Below are 21,435 nucleotides of genomic sequence, written 5' to 3' on the forward strand. Positions count from 1 at the left end.
TACATGAAATGATGTTTTCCAAGAGGAATCTCTTAAATTCCTTTAGAGATTATGCACAGTTGATTAACACATAGTCCCACTTGTCAATTCTCACCTCAAATCACCTATATGACTTGTGGCAGATAAAAAGTGCCAATATAATAATTCATGCATCTAAAATAGACTAAATGGGAATCTGTGGCCAGAGGATTTGATCCATGTTGAGTTGCAGGGTGTAGAAAGCTTTTCTGACACAGGCCAAATACTTCAAAGCAGTTTCTGTATATTCTTGAATATGTACAACAAAATTATGCTTTGACCATGGATCTCTAAACAGAAATAGAGGACCTTATAGTGTGGTTTTGAATAGCAGTTACATGTTGGCCATTGATTTTACCTAAAAAGGTAACTTGCCAAAATATTTGAATGATTTAAAATTTTCATCTTTCTTAGTGTGGACATTTTCTTTGGGTTATATCAAAAATATTGCTTTGCCAAACTTACATGAGAAACATCCATTTTGTTTTCCGTGCAGTGGGAACTCTTTTATTTTTTATTTGTGATTTTTTAAAGTTAACTTGCTTTGTTTAACTGAACTGATTGATGAGTTAGAAAAGTTAACTATTTGCTTGAAATGGTTAATTAAGTATATGGAAGAGTCAATTAATTGCTTGGATAAATCAGTTGATGAATTAATTGCGTGAATGAATGAGTTAAATAATTTTATTGATTATTTGAAAGATTAGATGAAAGAGTTAATGGATTTTGATTGATTAGTTGATTAAATGAAAGAGAATTTGAAGATTTGATTATTTTATTTATAAATAATGTGAGAGTATGAGATGGATTTTAAGATTTGGATTAATCTTTTTTAATAAAAATGATTATTTAATATATTTAAATAAATATGAGAATTTAGCTCATTTTAATGAAATGATCTTAATTATTAATTAAATGGTAATGAATGATTAACAAATAATAAATGATAATAAATATAAAAATAATAATGAAAATTGGAAAATGATATCAATAATTCCTTTCTTAATCTATTTATTTTATCCTATCTAAGCCATTATTCAAAAACTGCCATACTTTCATTTCAGTCTTATGGGATTTCTTTTTTGGTATAAATTATTTGGTTTTGATTAAGGGTAACTGAGACTTTGAAAGGGTCCAAACCTTTGTACAAAGGATAAGTATTAAGCACAACATACCAACAAAAAAAGTAATCAAGAGGACCAACAATGAGCTAATAAGAAACAGAAAAAATACAAACTTAAACAAACAGTAAACCCACTTCAAGATGATAAATATTATTTGTTTTTTATTAGATAAGGAGAATTTTGAAAGGACCCTAAATCCTTTTACAAAAAGATAAGAATGAAAAGCAAAGCAAGACAACTCAAAAAAAAACAAACCTGGAGCTCTGTTTCTTTTATATATGGTGGCAAAGTTACAAACATGGTCTTGCTATTAGAAATAAAAGTGTGGAAGAGGTATGTGGATCAAAGAAGGTTCAACTTTCTTGGTAGTTGCGTTTCATGGCTCTTAATAATGTTACAAGTAATGAAGATCAGAAATATGTCAAAGCATAAAGAAGTTTCACTTGGTGGAGGTGTAAATGTTTGCAAAAACATGAATTATGAATTTTGTATGAGCATATCATAAGTACCCAGGTTGGACTTGTTTTTTAACTCGTTTCTTTTTTTTTGTTGTCTTTTTGTACTTGTTTCTCTATAATTAGACTGTTTGGAGCTGCCCTTGAAAAATTTGCGCTAACAAATTTTAGGTATAACATACTTGAAGCTTCATTCAAATGTAATTTGTAATCTACATTCAATTTCTAACAAGGAAAAACTTGAGAATTACTTAACACATAGATATTAGAGCAATTTATCTTTGGGTATTGTGGAAAGTGGTTATTGTGACTTGCATAATAGTAACAAGGTACAAGAAGGAAAAATTGAAGAAATTAAAGTCAAGAAGCTAGGACCAAAGAAGGTGATGAAAACCTTAAAAGAAGAGCTTACATGTTGGAATCAAGCTTGAAGATGTGATGAATAAGATACAAGCCCAATTGGAAGGACTTAAGTGAAATCAGTAGAAATTCAATTTACTTATTTACATGTTGAGGAATTAGTTTGGTAACAAAGAGTTGAGAAAAAGTATATCAAAAGTGAATTGTTGTAAACATACCTTGTATTGTGCTCCTTGCAATTGCCCAACTTGAAGGAAGGAAGAGAAGTGATTAATCAACACTTTCAAGATAGTTTTCCTCATATAAGGATTTTTAGGTAAAGTTATGTGTGTTTTTCTATTGTTTTATTTGAACTCTCTATTGAATGTTAATGTTAATTTATGGATTAAATACATTCAATCACTCTCATTTCAATTTCAATTCAAGTATGAAGAATTTGGAATTTGTATTTAATCTTTAATGTATAGGAACTTGAGAATTACGAGTATATTGGCTATAGAATGTTTAGTCTTTGGGTACTGTGGAAAGTGGTTGTGTTCATTTTCACATGGTAATAATTCCAATAAAGAAGAGTTGTAGTTTGATCCATTAGAGATTTCTAAAAATGAAATGGGATCAAGAAGCAAGAAAGATGGCTAGAAAAGGTGAAGAACACCCTGTAAGAAGTGATGAAATCTCAAGATGTCCTCTTCAAAGAAATAAAGATATATAAAAAATAACCAAGCATGCATGGTTAAGGTGTTCTATTCTCTTGTTAAGCAATGTGAAGTTTAGGAACTAGGAAGAGAAGTTTTGTGATGAAGAAGAGTTTATGGGCCATGAGGAGTAGTCCAAAGAGGGCTTTAGCAAAGGGAAGCAATTATGTAGTCTTATAAATCATCAAAAATACATGTATAAAGAAGTGCATCAAGAGACGTGTCTCTTATATATCTAAATATTTATATGTTTGTATCATTAGTTCTTTACCAAAGTCGATGTAAATAATGTAATTGTCCTTTCAAAGTCAAAATTAGTAATTTTGTAAGTTATGTAGCTACCGAAAAATGGTGAGTAAATAGTTAAAATAATACGGGGTGTACTTAATGTGCATATAGTTAACGAGGCACAAACTATTTACTTTTTCAAAAAATTAAAAAAGGTGAGTAGCTCTAGTTGGACTATTTTTATAAAATAGTCAAAGCATCCCCTTTCACAAAGTTGAAATAAAGGATTTTGAAAGGAAAGTATGTTGGAGTGTGATAACACTAAAACAAAAAACCAAATCTTAACTCATCTTTTAGAAAAGCAATTTTTTCTTGAGAGAAATTCTTAATTTCTTTAAAAGAATAAAATTGGTTTTTTGTATGTTTAGTTGTGATTGCTACCTTGAAGGAAAAATTATTGTAATAGCGATTATGCTAGTGCAACATCTATGAAGATTGTAATTGGTATAAGAATATGGATATCTTGCCTTGTGGATGTTTCCTTCGCATATTTTCAAGGTTTTACCATGTAAATCTATATCTTTTGTGCTATTTTGTTATTTTGATTTACTTTCTTCATTATTTATTCGTAATTAATTTGTGCTACAATTTTTAAATACTTTGGGTTCATGCTTTTGTTTCCACATCAAGTGGTATTAGAGAAATTATTTTTGCAGTGGCTATGTTAGGATTTGGTACTAATTTGCAACGCCAAATGACAAAGGTTTTGAATGCAAGGTTCAAGGCAGATAAATTTAATGGTAAGAAAAACTTTGAGCTTTGCTAATGGCAACGTTTCTCAATCAACAACAAATTCAAACAAATCCTAGCTATCAAGGTGGCAGGAACTCTAGATAGAACAAAATAGAAAATTGGATTACAATAGTAAAACAAGACAAAGAATTAGACAATACATAGTTAGAGATTAGAAGTCATTTAATAAGACTGAAAACAAACTTCCAAATTTTTAGTCTATTCTTCAACAAGAAAGGATTACAAAACACAGGGTGCAAGAGGATTCAATTTTCATAGGCCAAACATTGACCTAGACCCTTCACATTATTGATTCAAATAGACCCCAATCTTCTTAGCTCAGGCACATTCTACCAGATAACATCTTTGCTCCACCATTCCTAAAGTGAAATCTTCTAATCTCCTTAGTTTGTCCCAATCCTTGTTCAATCTTATTCTATTCAATCTACCCCAAGGAAAAACAAAATCGATTCTCTGCTCTTTGGCACAAAGGTTGCCCTTCTCTCCTTTCAATGAATTACCAGAATGACTCCACTTGTTGTGTAACTAATTGATCCCTTCTCTTTGAACCATCAATTTGTGGGGAATGGCGATAGAAACTATTTTTCTCGTGCTTTGACAAAACTAAAAACAATCGACCAAAGGATTGGAGAGATCACGGGGGCTTCATTGGCTAGGCAATATTTTATCATGTACATTCATATTGGGGGGTTTAATATCCCAAAAATGAGGGTACAATATATTTCCTATCAGTGAAAATAGGAGGTTTTTAATTCAGAATATGAAAAAAAAAAATATTTTGTGAAAATAGGGAGGGCTTTTAATTCAACTTGTGTATTGGGAGGGGATGAGAAAAAAGGAGTTTAGGGCAATGTTTTTTGAAAATAGGGGGATTCTTTAGTATGCCATGAACACACGTTTTATAACCCATGTTCACTAAGTGAAGCCCCCATGGGAGAGATAAGATACCGAGAATCTCTTTACCCAATCAAGTTGAGATGAAACCCACACTAAATGGTCACATGTCACAAGGATTAGAGAGCAAGGGATTTGGCAACTATGAACCAAAATTTGAACAAAAAATGAAATAAAAAATGATGGGATGCAAAGCCACCCTAATTAGGCTCCCTCGAAGACAAAAGCATTGTGAACTACCAGTTCATGACATCATCACTAGAATAATCTTTTGGAATCAAGAGAACACTGAGAGGGGAGGTGAATCAGTGTTCAACAATTTTTAACTTTAGTAACCTGGTCTTTCAACCACTTAATGCAAATGAAAAAAAGTAAAGTGCAGAAACACAAAGCCAAGATCAGAAACACCATAACACCAAGACTTTTTATGTGGAAACCCGGTTAAGGGAAAAACCATGGTGGGATTCAAACCCACAATATTAATATACTATGTTAGAAGTATAAAAATATTACATAAGGGGAATGCACATGCATTCAGGCTCACTGCCTAGAGCTCACTGCTCAATTACAAATAAGGGATACAACCTGGAAGGCTCACTACCTTACAAATGTTTACAAGTGATTACAAGAAGGTTTGAACTATTTAATAGCATCAAAAAATCCCTGTGTATAGTTCCGGTTAAGCACAAAACACACAATCACACTCTGCTCTGCTACTCTGGTGTATGTGCACCAAGTTGTGGTACCAAAAGGGGGGTCTTAAGATGCCACTTTTTTTTTTTTTTTTTCTAAAATCAATAAATTCTAAACTTCAACGACAAATTGAACATAGTTACACTCCAAATTAGAAGATGCAACAAGAACAAGAGTTAAGAGTGTTTCGAGTCTACTAGCTAAACTACTAATTTTTTTTGAAAATGGTGGAGATTAAGGGCTTCAAAAGGGGGGCCACAAAAAGTGGTACTGTTTTATTCAAAAAACATAACATAGTGTCTGTTGTGGCCCCCCTAAAATATTAACTTTTTTTTTGAATTTTTAAAATCGCTTCAGTGAGAAATTAGCTAACACCTTATAGTTTATGCTGGATTTTTCGGCTAATTTTTTAATGAGTATACGATTTTTTACTAATTTTTGAAGTGGACACATCTTGAAAAACAAAAAATTGAGCATGCTCCCCCCTAAAATCATTGAAAAATAATCAAAAATCATTTTAAAAAAAAATTGTATATAATGGAGTTTAGTTTCTAAAAATGTAAGTTTTTTCAAAATTCAATGAACGTGCAAAAAACTATAGCCAAAATAGTGCATGTTGGTTTTTTACCAAAAACAGGCACACTTGTTAGGTCACGTGAAGGACAACTAAGAGGGGGTGGGGTGAATCACTTGTTAACCAGTTGTCAATAAATTATAAACCAAATGCAAATTATTCCAACTTAATCTTAGTGTCGGTAAATCGAACTTAAATGTCGGTAAATAGTTTAACAGTTATAGTAGTACCGGTATAACTTAATGCTGTAAAGCGGAAAAAATCGAACCCTAGTTGTTCTCCCCTCCCCAACTCCAAGGAGAGAGAAGGGAGAGTCACTAGGGTTGATGGTTTTCACTTAGGGGAGACTTTACATTCAAAAGAGGGGTTGAAACCCACAAGATCCGATCCCACGCAATGCAGGATTGGATTCTAAATGAGTTTCAAGGGTTAAGACATCAAGGATACCCTCTTTTGTAAAGAATATAGATAGAATGATTGAACTAGGAATGTATGTAGAAGCAAGAAAGATTCGCTTGTAAATAGAGATAGGGATATGGGATGAAGCTGTGGACTTGGAATTAGCAATAAAATGTCGAGACGGTGTTGTTCTGCAAATTTGAGCGAAAGTTGACGGGACGATGGCGCCTGGCGTGCACATGGTCCTCCAAAAAATCCGCGAAACGAAGGTGGATCTGTTCGTCTTTGCACAAGGATTCCAGATCTTCAATTACAGCTGCGTACCTGCAACCTACACACAGAAAAGAGAGGACGATTGGGGGGTTAGGGATTAGGGGTTTGCCTTTAGGTCAAACCCCGGTTTTGGAATTAACCAAGAAATGAGAATGCTGTAAATGTAAATGTTTGTAATGTAAACAAGTACTGATACCTTGTTGTAAGAATGTTTGTATTCTTACATGCGAAGGTGTAATGTATGTAGTATGTTGTATGTTGTATGTGATCTCCTCTTCAATGGTTGAATCCTTGTCTTGAATGCAACACTTAGCCTTGAATGGAGACTTAGAATGCTCAATTGCTTGAAGGAATGCTTGAATGCTTGAATGTTTGAATGTTTGAATATCGCTTTCGCCTCTTGCTCTTGCTTATTTCCTTCCTTCCTTTTCTAGGAGAGGAAAAGTAGTTTATATACTTGTCAATTAGGGTTGATAGACTGATTTTCCAGACCTTAGGCCGACCTAGAAACATTATTTTCCAATTTGCAAACTTCAAGACTCGATGCCCAAAAGAGACCAGGCCCAAAATAGGGCCAGGGACCAGGGCGTTGGGCGCCATGGTCCCACCTCCCAGGACAGCAGGGTGCAAGGACGGATCAGGCCAGGGTACAGAAAAATGCAATTTTTGGTGTTGTAAACAAGTTTCGGGATCTCCATTCAGGTTCAACGTTGCGCCGCCATCGTGAAGACCCAAATGTAGTCGAAATTGCAAGTGTCACAATTTTAGGATGCTACATTTAGCCCCCACTTTAGCGGGAGTATAAGCATACGCTCATACTTCTGGTAAAGTACAAGGAAACAACATTGAAAAACTTTCACCACGTCAAGGAGGCAAGATACACCAAGCCCCCAGTGGACTAAGGATCTTACGACTTCGATTGACAAAGTAAAAGGAAGATCACGAGGGAGAACCATGACTGTCAGTAGTAAGGTTCCCTCACTATGAGTCATGCAAGAAAGATATCAAAAATTTTCAAGGCAAAGCTAAATTTGTCAAGAAATTTTCAAGTATCTTGAGAAGATATGAACGGGATGTATGCCCCCCTACATTAAAGCGATTGCACACACCTCACCGGGGGTGATTGCTTTAAGGTAGTGATACATATAAGAAATGAGAAAGGAGCACGTTATCACAAGGATTTAGCCCCCAAGTGTGAGACAAGCCCAAGGATAATAAACACAACACACAAAGCACAAGGTGACTTCGCTTTCCTCGGGGTCAGTATGCTGTATGATAATTCATGTATATCATATGTATGTATGCATAATTGTTCTTCATTCCCCAATCAAGGAAGGTCACCTAGAAGAAGGGAACACATGTGTCTTTTGAGTCAACATGAGAGAGACCAAAAGAGATCTCAATGCTTTGCATCGTCCTCAAGTAGACAACACTAAGGACAACAAATAGAAGAATGAGAATAACACATAGAAGAAGTAACAAAAGAGATCAAGAGAGGAGGAGAGAGTCTGCTATGCTAATGAACTAGTCTAGCACATCATCTACCCCCCGATCTTGCTGATCAATATTTCGGGAAGGTAGGAAACACGCTAGAGGAGGAACATCCAACACAGCAGATGGAGCTATCACAAGATCCAAACAAGGGCTATGTTCATGTTCCAAGCCACGTTGTTCTTGTCTAGGAGCTAGGATAAGTGCTTTAGAAAATTCGTTAGATAAATGGTTATCAACATCAACATATTCATATTCACTATCAGAATGAATAGGAGTAACATTTTCATCATGAATAACATTTTCATCATGAATAACATTTTCATCTATATCATCATCAAGATTTATAAAAATAGGATCTTTAACTCGCACAGGATCAAGACCATCATGCATCTTATGTTTAGGAGATTTCGGCTCAATCTTCGGCTGAGGAGAAAATGGAATAATACTGGCTGAAGGTGTTTTTGGGGATTGCAAAGTTTGAGAAGCAGATGCCTCAGCTCTAAGACGACGCTTTCGTCGGCGTTCACGTGCAGAATGATTTCGTCTAGTCTAAGTAGGAAGTTGAGAAGATTGAGGAGGAGGAATGTTCTCATCCTTATCACTTGGGTGTTTAGGTTGTGGTCTCTTAGGTTGAACAATAGGAGAAGAGGAAGGTCTCTTCTCTCCATAAGAGGAAGGAGGAGGAACTGCTCCATATAAGGGAGGAATATTTGGTTTAGGAAGGAGACCAAGCCCACCATGATGAGGAGGTATAGGTCTACTTTTAGGAAGTTTATTAGTCATAGGCATAGTCACATTCATAGGGATGGGTTGGGAATCTTCTTGAGGAAAGACATTAGTTTTATCTTTCAAAGGAAGAACTTCCTTCTCAAGAACGATAGGAATATCAAGTTTGGGTGTTCTAGGTTCACTTAGAGATAGGATCATATCTTTTTTCCACTTTTGATAAGATTTAAAAAGATGATCACTTCGCGGAGGAAGAGATTGGAATTGTCTAGGCCAAAAGTAATCAATAGGAACGCTAGAAGTTCTTTCAGCTGGTTTAAAGAGACTATGATTGACAGTAACAACTTCACCATTATGGGGAAATTTCAAACACTTGTGAATAGGAGACGCGATAGCTTTCATGGAAGATAGCCAAGGATAGCCTAGCTTCACACGAAATTGTTCGGACGATGGAATAATAGCAAAGCTCACATCAAGGGATTTGTTATGAACCTCAATAGGTAATGTAATAGAACCAATTGCAGGAGAAGAAAATGCATCAAATAATTTCACAACCACATTTGTTTTGTCATAGATCACTTGATTCAATTGCAAAGTAAAAAGAAATTCTTCAGTAATGACATTAACCATACAAGAAGGATCAATAAGCACTCCATGGCAAGGTGTATTCTTGACTTTTGCAACTATATATAAAGGACCATCAGGTGCCCTGATAGTTTCACTGGAATCAAAGGTGATGGAAGGTTCTTTAGGGATTTTCTGCTGCTCTACAAAGTTAATCACATTCGGAGTCATAGACACAAGATCATCAGGTGAGACAGAGGATGCATTAGTATCAATTGCATTAGAGGTATGAGAAGGTAATGGATCAGTAAAAATCTTAATATTTTGGTTAGGAGGAGCTACAGATGTGTTGCCTTTATCATTCACACCAGAAACAGAGATAGTATTATTATCAATCAAATCTTGAATTTTACCCTTTAAAGCAAAACATTTTTCAGTATCATGCCAAGGATGACGATGAAATTGACAAAAAGATTTGTTATCAAAATAGGGTGAATTAATCTTTGCAGGATCTATTTGCTTTATAGGAGGAACAGTAAGCACATTTTGTTCCAATAACTTATTCATAATACTATGCAATGATTCATTCAAAGGAGTAAACTTTCTTTCTTTCTTGAAGATTTGTTGGGAAAAATGGTGTCTCAACCTTGCATTTATGTGAGGTTACTATTTATAGTAAGTTTTCATTTGAGCATGAAATGGTGCGAAACTCTCCTTGAAGCTTCTGGTTGGCTAGATAAGCATTCTGGTAAAGTTGCGTCGCAAGGTCACAACTAGTTTTGAAGATATTAAAGTTTTCATCTTGGAGGGGTGCGATAAAATGTTTAAACTTAATTTTGGAGGCTTTAGAGGCTCCGAAACGCCCTGAAAAGTGGCTGTAATCGGCGCAACGAGTTACGAGGTAATAGAGCACTTCACGAGCTTTTCTCTTTTCGGCGCTTCAAACGGTTTGTCAATCGGACGCCCAGTTCTCAAGTTATGGCCTCCGGAAGTTTGTACTCCTGAAATAGGAAAAATAATTTGTATCAGATACATAAATGAGTTGTAAAAGGGAGCGAAACGTGTTGATGTGTGCTTTAACATGTCATAGAAGGGAGATAAGGTCGGCTACACCTTATTGGGTGGTTTTAGCCCATGGTTTTGTAATACCGTTTGACGGTTTCTTGTATTGTATCTCCTATTTATGAGGTGTGTGAGATAGAGGTTGTGTGTAAGAGTCTCATGGCTATTGAGTTGCCTCTGAATCTCTGATTAGTGGTACTCCTGCGAAGAGCTTGCTCTGCAAGTATGTTGTAATCTGTTTTTGATTGCTGAATAAAATATTGAGCTGCTTTTGGAGTGTGGGATTTTTCTCCCGAAAGGGTTTTCCCCACGTAAATCACTGTGTTGTGGTATGAATGCTATTATATCTATTTCTATTTTCTGTAACTGTTGTAACGATCTGAAAAAGTTTTGCATTACCCTCCTCTCAAGGTTAGCGTAGGAAGTTGTTTCCGCTACTTAACTTCCTTACAGATATGAGTGATGAGCAACATGTAGCAGAGTAGGTTCCTGAAAGGGAAGAGATGAGGCATACATGTAGGTTCCTGAAAGGGAAGAGATGAGGCAGATGTTCCAGGAGGTGTTAGCTAGACTTGGCCCTAGACCTAAGGCCGAACATCCTAGCCATGCTCAGGTGGGAGAGTAGCACCAGCAGAATCTTGAGCAGAGGGAGAGAAAGAGGGAGGTCTCCCAGGAGGAGAGAGGTCCCAGTGGACCAAGACTCAGTCACTTTGGGGCACATGAGAGATTTGATGAGATCTCATCCTCCTTCCTTTGACGGTTTGGGTACCAGTCTTGAGGCAGAGATGTGGTTGATTAGTTTGGATAGGTGTTCTTCCATGCATCTGTATGGCAGTAACACCAAGGTGAGATGCACCATCATGCATCTTGAGAGGTTTGCTTCTATTTGGTGGTGGTTGGAGGAAGAGAGGATCAGTTTAAACATTAACACCATGTCTTGGGAGATTTTCTAGGAGAGATTTAGGGCACGCTTTCTCTCAACTTAGTGGAGACAGTCTCGAGCAGATGAGTTTTATGCATTATGTCAGGTCAGCATATCTGTGGATCAGTTTCAACATAGGTTTTATGAGCTCAAATAGTATGCTCGTATTGGGAATGATGAGGCAATGTTAGTCCAACACTTCTTGAGAGGTCTAAATGACCGCATCAGTGGAGGAGTAAGAGTGTTTGAGCCTGTTTCAGTAGAGATAGTCGTGGAAAAAGCCAAGATAGTAGAGTAGAATCTTGGTCGTGCTCATGGTGGTCAGTCTGGAGTATAGATTGGGAGTGTGCCTTACAGTGGTTCTAGAGTTAGAGGGAATCAGTCCTTGACTGCTGCATGTTTTAGGAGTTTTCAGGTACCCGCTAAGGGTGGGCAACATCAACATTAGCAACAACAGATTTTTCAGCTGAGGTCGAAGCAGTTTCAGGGCTAGTAGGATGGCAACTCTCAGCCTGCGAAGAATAGGAATTGGCAGAGGAGTAGGCAGAGTTTCCCAGGGTAGTCTTCTCAAGGTGCATCATAGGCCCCTAGTAGGGGAAGTTTCTAGCGGTCCAGTGGGCTATCTGGAGGTAGAGGACCTAGTAGGGGAGTTTGTTTCTCCTGTGGTCGGTTTGGCCACATAGTCACTCAGTGTCCTCAGTGTTCTCATCAGACAGGTAGTCAGAGACTAGCAGTGTCAGAGCCAACAGTGGGGGATGCAAGTAGATCTCATAGAGTTTTTGCGGCAGTTGATGACCACCAAGCCGAGCACTAGGGTACGATGATCGAGACTATAGGTGTGTTGGGTGGTATTCCTATCTCTATACTTTTTGACTTTGGTTCTTTGGATTCTTTCATTTCTTCCTCCATTGTGAAGCAGTGCGGGCTCGCATCTACTAGACAAGTGGATAGATGGCAAGTAGAGTTGGCTACCGGTTTGCATGTGCCCATAGATTCCCTTACTCCCAGTTGTGAGTTGGACCTAGGACCCTTTGTTACTTCAGTTGACCTTCAAGTTATTCCTTTGGGGTCTTTTGGAGTTGTGTAGGGGATGGATTGGTAGGCATCTCATAGTGCTCATGTAGACTATAGTCAGAAGATAGTGGAGTGTTTAGATGATCATGACAAGAAAGTGGGGATCATTGGGGTTCAGAGATTGATATCCTTACGCATGATTTCCGCTATGCAACTTAAGTGGTGTATGCGTCGAGGATGTCATCTTTTTGCAGTTTCTATTGAGGATGTGGATGAGGAAGAGAGTTGAGAAATCGCTCTTGATGGTCACCCTATTCTTCAAGAGTATGTTGATGTGTTTCCTATGGATATTCCCGGTATGCCTCCGAAGTGGGACATAGGCTTTCGCATTGACTTGGTTCTTAGTGTGGAACCTATTTTGAGAGCACCATATCGGATCACTACTCGGGATTTGAGTGAGTTGAAGCTACAGATGGAGGAATTGATGGCCAAGGGGTTCATTCATCCTAGTGTTTCTCCTTGGGATGCGCCAGTTATCTTTGTTAAGAAGAAGGATGGTTCTCTTCAGTTATGCATTGATTACTGATAGTTGAATAAGGTAACCATCAGGAATCGATATCCATTGCCTCGAATAGATGATCTTTTTGATCAGGTAAAGGGAGCCAAGGTGTTCTCTAAGATTGATATGAAGTCTAGGTATCATCAGTTGAGCGTTCATGATGGAGACATTCATAGAACAACTTTTCATACCCATTATGGTCACTATGAGTTCATAGTGGTGTCGTTTGGGTTGACAAACACACCTTCTATTTTCATGAGCCTCATGAATGGGGATTTCTGCACCTAACTTGATCATTTTTTCCTTGTGTTCTTCGATGACATTTTGATTTATTCTAGATCTATGGAAGAGAATGAGAGCCACTTGCGACAGGTATTGCAGTGTTTGAGGGAGAATCAACTTTATGCCAACTTGGTGAAGTGTGATTTCTTCCAGTCAGAGGTGAACTATCTTGGTCATGTAGTTTTGGGAGAAGGTGTATTTATGTATCCTTCTAAGATCCAATCCATTGTAGATTGGCTAGCACTGACCAATGTTTCTAAGGTTCAAAGTTTTATAGGTTTGGCCGGATATTGCTCTCGCTTTGTTCAGAGTTTTTCCCGGATAGGTCACCCGATCACTTCTGTTCAGAGGAAAGGGAATAAGTTTGTTTGGTCAGAGTAGTGCAAGTCATCTTTTTGTACCTTGAAGGAACTCCTTATTATTGCTCTGATTTTGGTAGTTCCTGATCCATCCATAGATTTTATGGTTTGCACGAATGCCTCTTTAGAAGGTATAGGAGCAGTGCTTATGCAGGATGGTCATGTGGTAGCCTATGAGTCTCACAAACTCAAGGACCATGAGCTGAACTATCCAGTTCATGACTTGGAGTTGCCAGTTGTAGTTCATGCTTTGGTTAGGTGGCAAAATTTTATGTTGGGGCATCGGTTTGAGCTGCACACTAATCACCATAGTTTGCAGTATATTTTCACGCAGCTAAACTTGAATGCTTGACAATAAAGATGGATGGAATTCCTCTGTGAGTATGATTTTGAGGTTCGATATATTTAGGGGAAAGAGAATGTAGTGGCATATGCTTTGAGTCGTAGGTGACATGAGTTTGTAGCATTGTATCTTGGGGTGGACTTGAGAGAGAGAATTCTCAGAATTCTTCCTCAAGACACCTAGTATCAGGATGTTAGAGATGTGATGGAGCCCGAAAGGCCATTAGAGGGTAGATATTCTGGATATAACCTTGAGGCAGATGGTCTTCTTCGACATCTTGGACAGATCTATGTACCTTCTTTAGATGGACTTCATATTTTGATCATGAATGAGGCCCATCGTACACCTTATTTGGCACACCTTGGTGTCAAGAAGATGCACGTTGATCTTAGAAAAATATATCATTGGGCTAGTATGAAACGTGACATTGCTGATTTTGTGTTGAAGTGTTTAGAATGTCAGCAGGTAAAGGCGGAGCATCAGCACCTTGTACGGCTTTTACAACCTAATTTGGTATGGGATTGGAAATGGGATATCATTTCCATGGATTTTATAGTGGGGTTGCCTATTTTTTTCACGTCGTCATGATGCCATCACGGTCATTGTTGATAGATTGACCAAAGTTGCGCATTTTGTACCTATTCAATCTTCCCATACAACAGTGGTGGTGGCATGATTTTTCCTGGAAGATATGTTGAGGTTGCATAGGATTCCTAGGTGGATCATTTCTGATAGAGATCCTATCTTTACTTGAGAATTATGGACCTCACTTTAGTATGCTTTGGGGACCCAATTGAACTTCAGTTCATCTTATCACCTAGAGACCAACAGTCAGACCGAGCATGTGAATCAGGTCTTGGAGGACATGCTTCGCATGTACATTATAGACCAACAGTTGTGTTGGGAGGAATATCTATGCCTTGTGGAGTTTTCTTATGACAATGGATATCACAGCTCCATAGGCATGTATCCCTTCTAGGCATTGTATGGTCGTCCTTGCTGTACTCCTTTGAGTTGGGATCAGTTAGAGAATAGGGTGCATTTAGGAATGAATATGCTTTGAGAGATGGAGAAGCGGGTTGACCAGATTCGCGGGCATTTGGTAGCTGCTCAGGATAGGCAGAAGAAGTATGTCGATGCTCATAGTGGATCATCAGTTTTCTATTGGCGACCGTGTGTTCTTGAGAGTGCGTCCACAGAAGAGTCCGATCCATTATGGAAAGGGTTCTAAGTTGGCACCTCATTTTGTTGGCCCTTTTCAGATCTTTGAGAGGATAGGACATGTTGCCTACCATCTTGCCTTGCCGCCGAGCCTATCCCGCATCCACGATATTTTTCATGTTTATGTTCCTAGACCTTATCATCCTGATGTGACCCATGTTCTTGATTGGAACACTTTGTAGGTCGAGGATGAAGAACTTTCCATGGAGCCCATGCGCATTCTTTAGCGTCAGGCTTTGACCCTCAGGGGTCGTACCATCGACCAAGTAAGGGTCCTATGGGACCCAAATGTTGAGACCTCAGCGACATGGGAGGATGCAGCAAAGATGAGAGAGCTTTATTCTTATCTGTTTTAGGCTTCCAAGAGTAAGCCTAGTTTTGGGGGGGAGAATGTAGTACCCCTTTCTCGATCAGACTTTTAGACTCATGTTTGACATCAATTGACTTTTTCTGTGGATACATTATTGTGATATTTTACTTAGACATTATGCAGTATGGTGATATGCTTTAATTTGATTTTTAGTATATGTTTTTCATGCAGTATTTCCTTATTGATGTTAAATGAGATTTTTATTGGATTACTAACATGGACTGACACATTTACTTTATACATGCAATGTGTTATATTCATGTTTCATAATTGTAAGTGTATGGAGTGCGAGGGGATGATTTTCCTTAACTCACTCTAGTGAGACAGAGAATGTCACGATTCTCCTTCATCGGTGTGTGGGTCATGTCTTTTATATATGTCTATATGCATGTGTGGTTCTTTGATGCAAGGCATTGCAGGTACAAGTACCGGGTAGGTATGGGGTATCGACTCCATCTAGTTTCACAGGTCTGAGCGTACCTTATTTGTTCGATGGAAGTGGAGGAGATAGTTGTTAGACCCTTAAATTGACCCGAAGTTACACTCATGTGAGTGTCGTTAGTCGGTCATCATTTCCCAGTTGACCGGTATGCGAGTCATGGTTCTTTGGCATTTTTGTTTTGTGAGTCATCGTGTGGTTATTTCTCATTTTGCGTGCTTCCAATTAGTTAGAAAAGTTAGTTTGAATGAATAGTATTATTTCATGTTGGTGTATTTGAATTAAATTAATATGCCTTTGTGATTATTGATTTAATTAAATAAACTGAGTTATTGAATTGAAATTAATAAAGTGCATGTTAAATTTAAAAGTAATTGTATTTAATTGAAAACAGGAAATAAAGTTAAATTATATGCTATTGGAATTTTTAGATTTTATGTTGAGTTATTTTCAATATAAGGAAAAGAAAAATAAAATATCTCCATTGACTTTTTAGAGGAGATTAGATTTTTACTTTTTGGAAAATTTGCTATCGGTTGAATGAAACTTTAACCTAAAAGTTTTTAGGTTAAATTTTTCATATATTTAATTGAGAGTTCGCGGGAAGAGAGGGAGAAAAATTTTGAAGCCAAGTTTTGTAACAAAAATTGGAGGTTAGATTTTGGATTGAAGATTTTGGTGTGCGGGTTGAAGCTCATCCCAAATTTTCTTCCAGGAGTGCATTTACAGGTTGGATAGATTTTATCTTTCTTTTTGTTTAATTTTTTTTTTTAAATGGTTTGAAAACTTCCTGTGTGTGTTTGGAATTCATGAAATTTTTATTGGAAGCTTGAAATATAGTTTTAGTTGTGGGAATGGAGTGATTTATATTATAAATAATCTTTTCCCAAATTAGATTTGTTAATGTTGAAGAAATTGAATTTTAGAACCAAAAATTTAATTCTCTCTGTGTGTTTTTCAAGATGAGAAATTTGTTGTAAATCTTCTCATTTCTAGTTGGGAGTAAAATATTTATTTTCTGTTTGTATAAAGATTTTCAGATTGTCAAAAAACAAAGGTTATGCTAGCCAAATTTCTACAAATTGACCTCCATCTGTGTGTTCTTGATTTTTCCATGTGTGTAAGAACAATGGAAATCTGAATTTAATCCCCTCTATTTTGTTTAAATTTCTTATGGATTTTGCCCAAAATAATTTGATTTGGGTCTTTTATGTATCTATTAGTTAACATAAATTTTAATTAAGAATTTTCATTCCAAAAAAATAAATTTGTTTACTCTGTTTTACAGAGTTATATTTTTGTGCATAAAGAGTTTAATATATATATATATATATATATAACCCACGTGGCAAGGGACCCACCTCTCCCCACTACGTGGGATGGGATGGTAGTTGCTCTACCATAGGGTAGTAGCATGCTACTACCATATGGAAGTAGAGCTACCATTGGTAGTCGCTACTACCATGTTGTAGCAGCGCTACCATGTGGTAGCAGTGCTACCATTGGTAGTCGCTACTACCATATGTTAGCAACACTACCATGTGGTAGCAGTGCTACCAAAAGTAAACAACAGTCCGCAGTTTTATATGACCCCGCCTGTTAATTACTTCACTTTTCTTTTTTGCAGCGCTTGAAAAATAATTACGATTTCGCCAAAATACTTAATGCAGATTTAATTTTATATATATATAAAAGTAATTTTTTTTAATGGCGGTTGTTGGTTATTTCGATTTATCCGTAATTTAAGTTAATTTTTAGATGTGATATATATACATAATATGATATGTGTATATAAGTATATATTCGACGAATATATAATTATATACATATTTATATTAGTATATATATTTAATGTGATTTTTATTATTTTTAGAAATTGTTTTATTTGAGATATTAAATAAAATGATGCTTATGTGAAAGATGTATTATTTTAATGTGGAATGATTTATTTCATTTAGTTATTATGATTTTTGCTTTTTCAAAAATAAAAGGGGAAATTGGTTATTTGAGGTTAGATTAACTCTAGCCTTATTAGATTTATGACGGCTTCGAATTTCCTTAAAAAGGAGTGGTTGTGTTATCTTAATTCTTTAAATATTGAATTGCAAGTATATAATGATTTTATTATTTTCAAAAGATTGTTTGAATTATGATCTTTAGTGAATTTGGTATTTCTTAGCAAAGAGCTTGATTTTGTTGCAATTCTTGTAATTGTTTAGTCGTCATGTTGTAGTGGTTGTTGTACTCTCTTGATCAGGTGTTGTCCTTGTAACCTTCTTGATGTAAACCATATTGTGTTATGTTCCATATGGTTAACCAAGGGTTAGTAAGATTTTGTTTTTGTCACCTATGTTTTGTCGTGGTTATATGATTGTCAGTATCATCATAGGGTTCTCGTAATGAGACCATGATTGTATAGTGTCCTATGGGAGAGTGGCTTTTGAGTGGGGGTCATACCCAAAGTGGATGGCTGAATAACCCCTCGAAAGTGAGTTAATAAATGATAACCTAATAATTGATTAGGGGGTGGGTAGTTCTAAACATTAAGTAAGATATTGTACCCCACACATGGTTGAGTGCTCGTATAGACTCAAGATGTAGTGGGAAGGCCTAGAATGGAAAACCGACCACCTTGTCTTCACAAAGGGTTGGTAGGGTTTGCATGAGTCTTGGATGGAACCGGAGGTTCAGGAAAGGTTACCAGGATAACCCAGGTTAGGGGCTAGGACCTATGGAGGCCTACCTAGGGTAACCATCACAAGCTATGTGATGACAGTCTCTCTTTAGGGTCACTAGTGTATAGTGATGTTGAGTTCACCTGGAGTATTGTGGAGTCACACTTGTATTGTCGACCATTTTTTCCTTGTACTTTCTTGAAGGTCTTCTGCTATCTCCTAGCATAGTGGGGTGGTTCCATTTTGGGATCACATGGTCGGGTGGTAGTACCACTTCCCATTGAATGTTTATGTTTGTGCCTTCATGCGAGGATTGGCTTTGCAGATATTTATGTGGTTTGTGATTCTTGGATCATCTCGTGTTAGAGATTTTTGTACCTTTGAGACCTACGTGGTCATTTGTATTAGTAGATTATGTTACCTTTGTATTTGGTAAAGATGTAATTTAATATGTATTATTGAAAGCTATGTAATAGTTGATTAATATAATCTTGTTTTATTTGGATGTTTATTATATCAATTATTTGTATTCAATGTGCAAATGCTTTCATGAAAATAAATATATATTGTAATACTTTCAATCTTCCAAATGATGAAATCTGTTGTATGAATATGATTTATTTGTGTTCAATAGGTAATGATGGAAATTGTATGTTTTTGAGTATCCTAGATGGATAATTGGATTAACCTTATTAATGAAATTTAACCTTTTGAATAATTCTTCGTTGGTAACCCTTTAGGAATTCTTTGTTTTAGACTTCCGCTTGTGTAATAAACGTGCAATGTAGTAATTAAAGCACTTTATGTGGATTAAACTTTTTTTAAAAAAAATATTTCACCCCTAGTTGGTTAGTTTGTGTGGTTTTTCCTTTAGGGTTCCTTGCAGGGCATTACAATCATGATCAATTGGTTCAGGATTTGATTACTTCGGAGCTATCATTTGTTCTAGTAAGCCTTTTGGTCACCGGTAAGGGTTCTATCGGCAGATATTTTTTGAAGATCTTTTGATGCACATGATAAGTGGCGTTGGCTCAGGTTCTAGATGGTTTTTAGGATGTTGTTGGTTATCTTGTTCGTGTTCCTGTTGATCAATGGTGTTGGATTTGGGTCCAGACCTAATGCTATCTTATGTGGCTAGGCTATGGGCCGATTTATGTAACGTGTTGGTGGATGATCCCGATGCGTTACCAGTTGGGTTTATTGATTGGATTATGTTGTTTCGGTCTTAGGCTGATTTGGTTGATCATTGGATTGTGGGATTATGTTATGAGTTTATTATATTATCTTTTAGGTGACCGATCTAATTATTTAGGTCCTGGGTTAGTATAAATATGATGTAAGATCTCTTTGTAGATAAAAGGGGTAATATGGGTATATTCATGGGGTTTATGGGATATGTGATTATCTATGTATGAATAAAGTTTTAATCATATGTAGAGGTTTTGATCGATCATAGGTGATCAAATTGGGTTTGTGAAAGAGGTTTAAGACCTCTTGTATTGAGCTTAACTAAAACTGTAATCAGGCATAGGAGATGTTATTCCTGAAGTTCATTCTTCTTTTGGATTATAATTTGGATTTATTTTGTTGTCAGTGAGGCTCCTTTTGTGATGAGAAGTGCGCTCTAGGCTGTTGGCCTTCTTGCATGTGCAGGCTCCTCTTATTGTAATCACATACTTACTACAAAAGTATTATCTGACTTTGGGTAGGCTTCCCATCATGGTTTTTCCCTTTACCGGGTTTTCCACGTAAAAATCTTGGTGTTATCTTTTGTGGATGGTTGATAAATGTTCTATGGTTTATATTTGTGCTTAATTGTTATATCTATTATTTTGGTATTTGGTTTATGTATTCCGGTAATAAGGTTTTAATTTTTAAAGTTCTATAATCTGTTGACAACTGATTCACCCCCCCCCCCCTCAATTGTCCTCTAATTATATAAGTTGTATAACAATCCTAAGGGGTCATATGTTGTTGTAACACATGTGGCCCTTTAGGACCCCATGTGACCCCCAACGACACCATATGAACCCTTAGGACCCCATATATCCCCTAAGTAATATGGTGTACTAGGATGTTATAATGGGTCATATTGTGTTATGAGGGGTCATATGGGGTCATATGGTGTACTAGTATATTAAAATGGGTCATATGGGGTCTTGAGTGATCATATGGGGTCCTAAGGGGTCATATGGTGTTCTGAGGGTCATATAGTGTCCTAAGGGGTCATATGGTGTTGTTAGAGGTCATTTGGTGTCCTAAGGGGTTATATGGTGTCGTTAGAGGTCATATAGTGTCCTATGGGGTCATATGGCATCCTTAGAGGTTGTATGGGGTTCTAAGGGGCCACACATGTGTTAGAACACCATATGACCCCTTAAGACATCATATTGTCCTAAGGGGTTGTATGGTGTCCTAAGGGGTCATGTCATGTACTAGGATGTTAAAAGGGGTCATATGATGTCTTAAGGGATCATATGGTGTCTTGAGGGGTTATATGGTGTCCTAAGGGGTCATATGGTGTCATTAGGGGTCATATGGGATCCTAAGGGGAGCAAGAGAAAAGAGGAGAGAGGGAAGAATAAAGAGAAAGAGAGAGATAAGAAGAGAGGGAGAGGTGGGCAGGGAGTGATTGAGATAGAGACAGGGAAGAGGTAGATATGTGAGGGAGAGAGAGAATAAAATAAGATATACAAGTTCACAAAGAGAGAAAGAGGGGTAAGGAGGTGGAGAGGAAATAATTAGAGACAAGAGAGATATAGAGGTGAGTGATCTAGAGGATAGGAAGAGAGAGGTGAGAGACCAAGGGTGGAAATATAAAGGTGAGGGAGATATAGGGGGAGAGAGAGGTGGGTAATGATACAAAGAGGGAGTGGTAG

This window comes from Cryptomeria japonica, chromosome 2, assembly GCF_030272615.1.
Source record: "Cryptomeria japonica chromosome 2, Sugi_1.0, whole genome shotgun sequence".
In the NCBI taxonomy this organism is placed as follows: domain Eukaryota; kingdom Viridiplantae; phylum Streptophyta; class Pinopsida; order Cupressales; family Cupressaceae; genus Cryptomeria; species Cryptomeria japonica.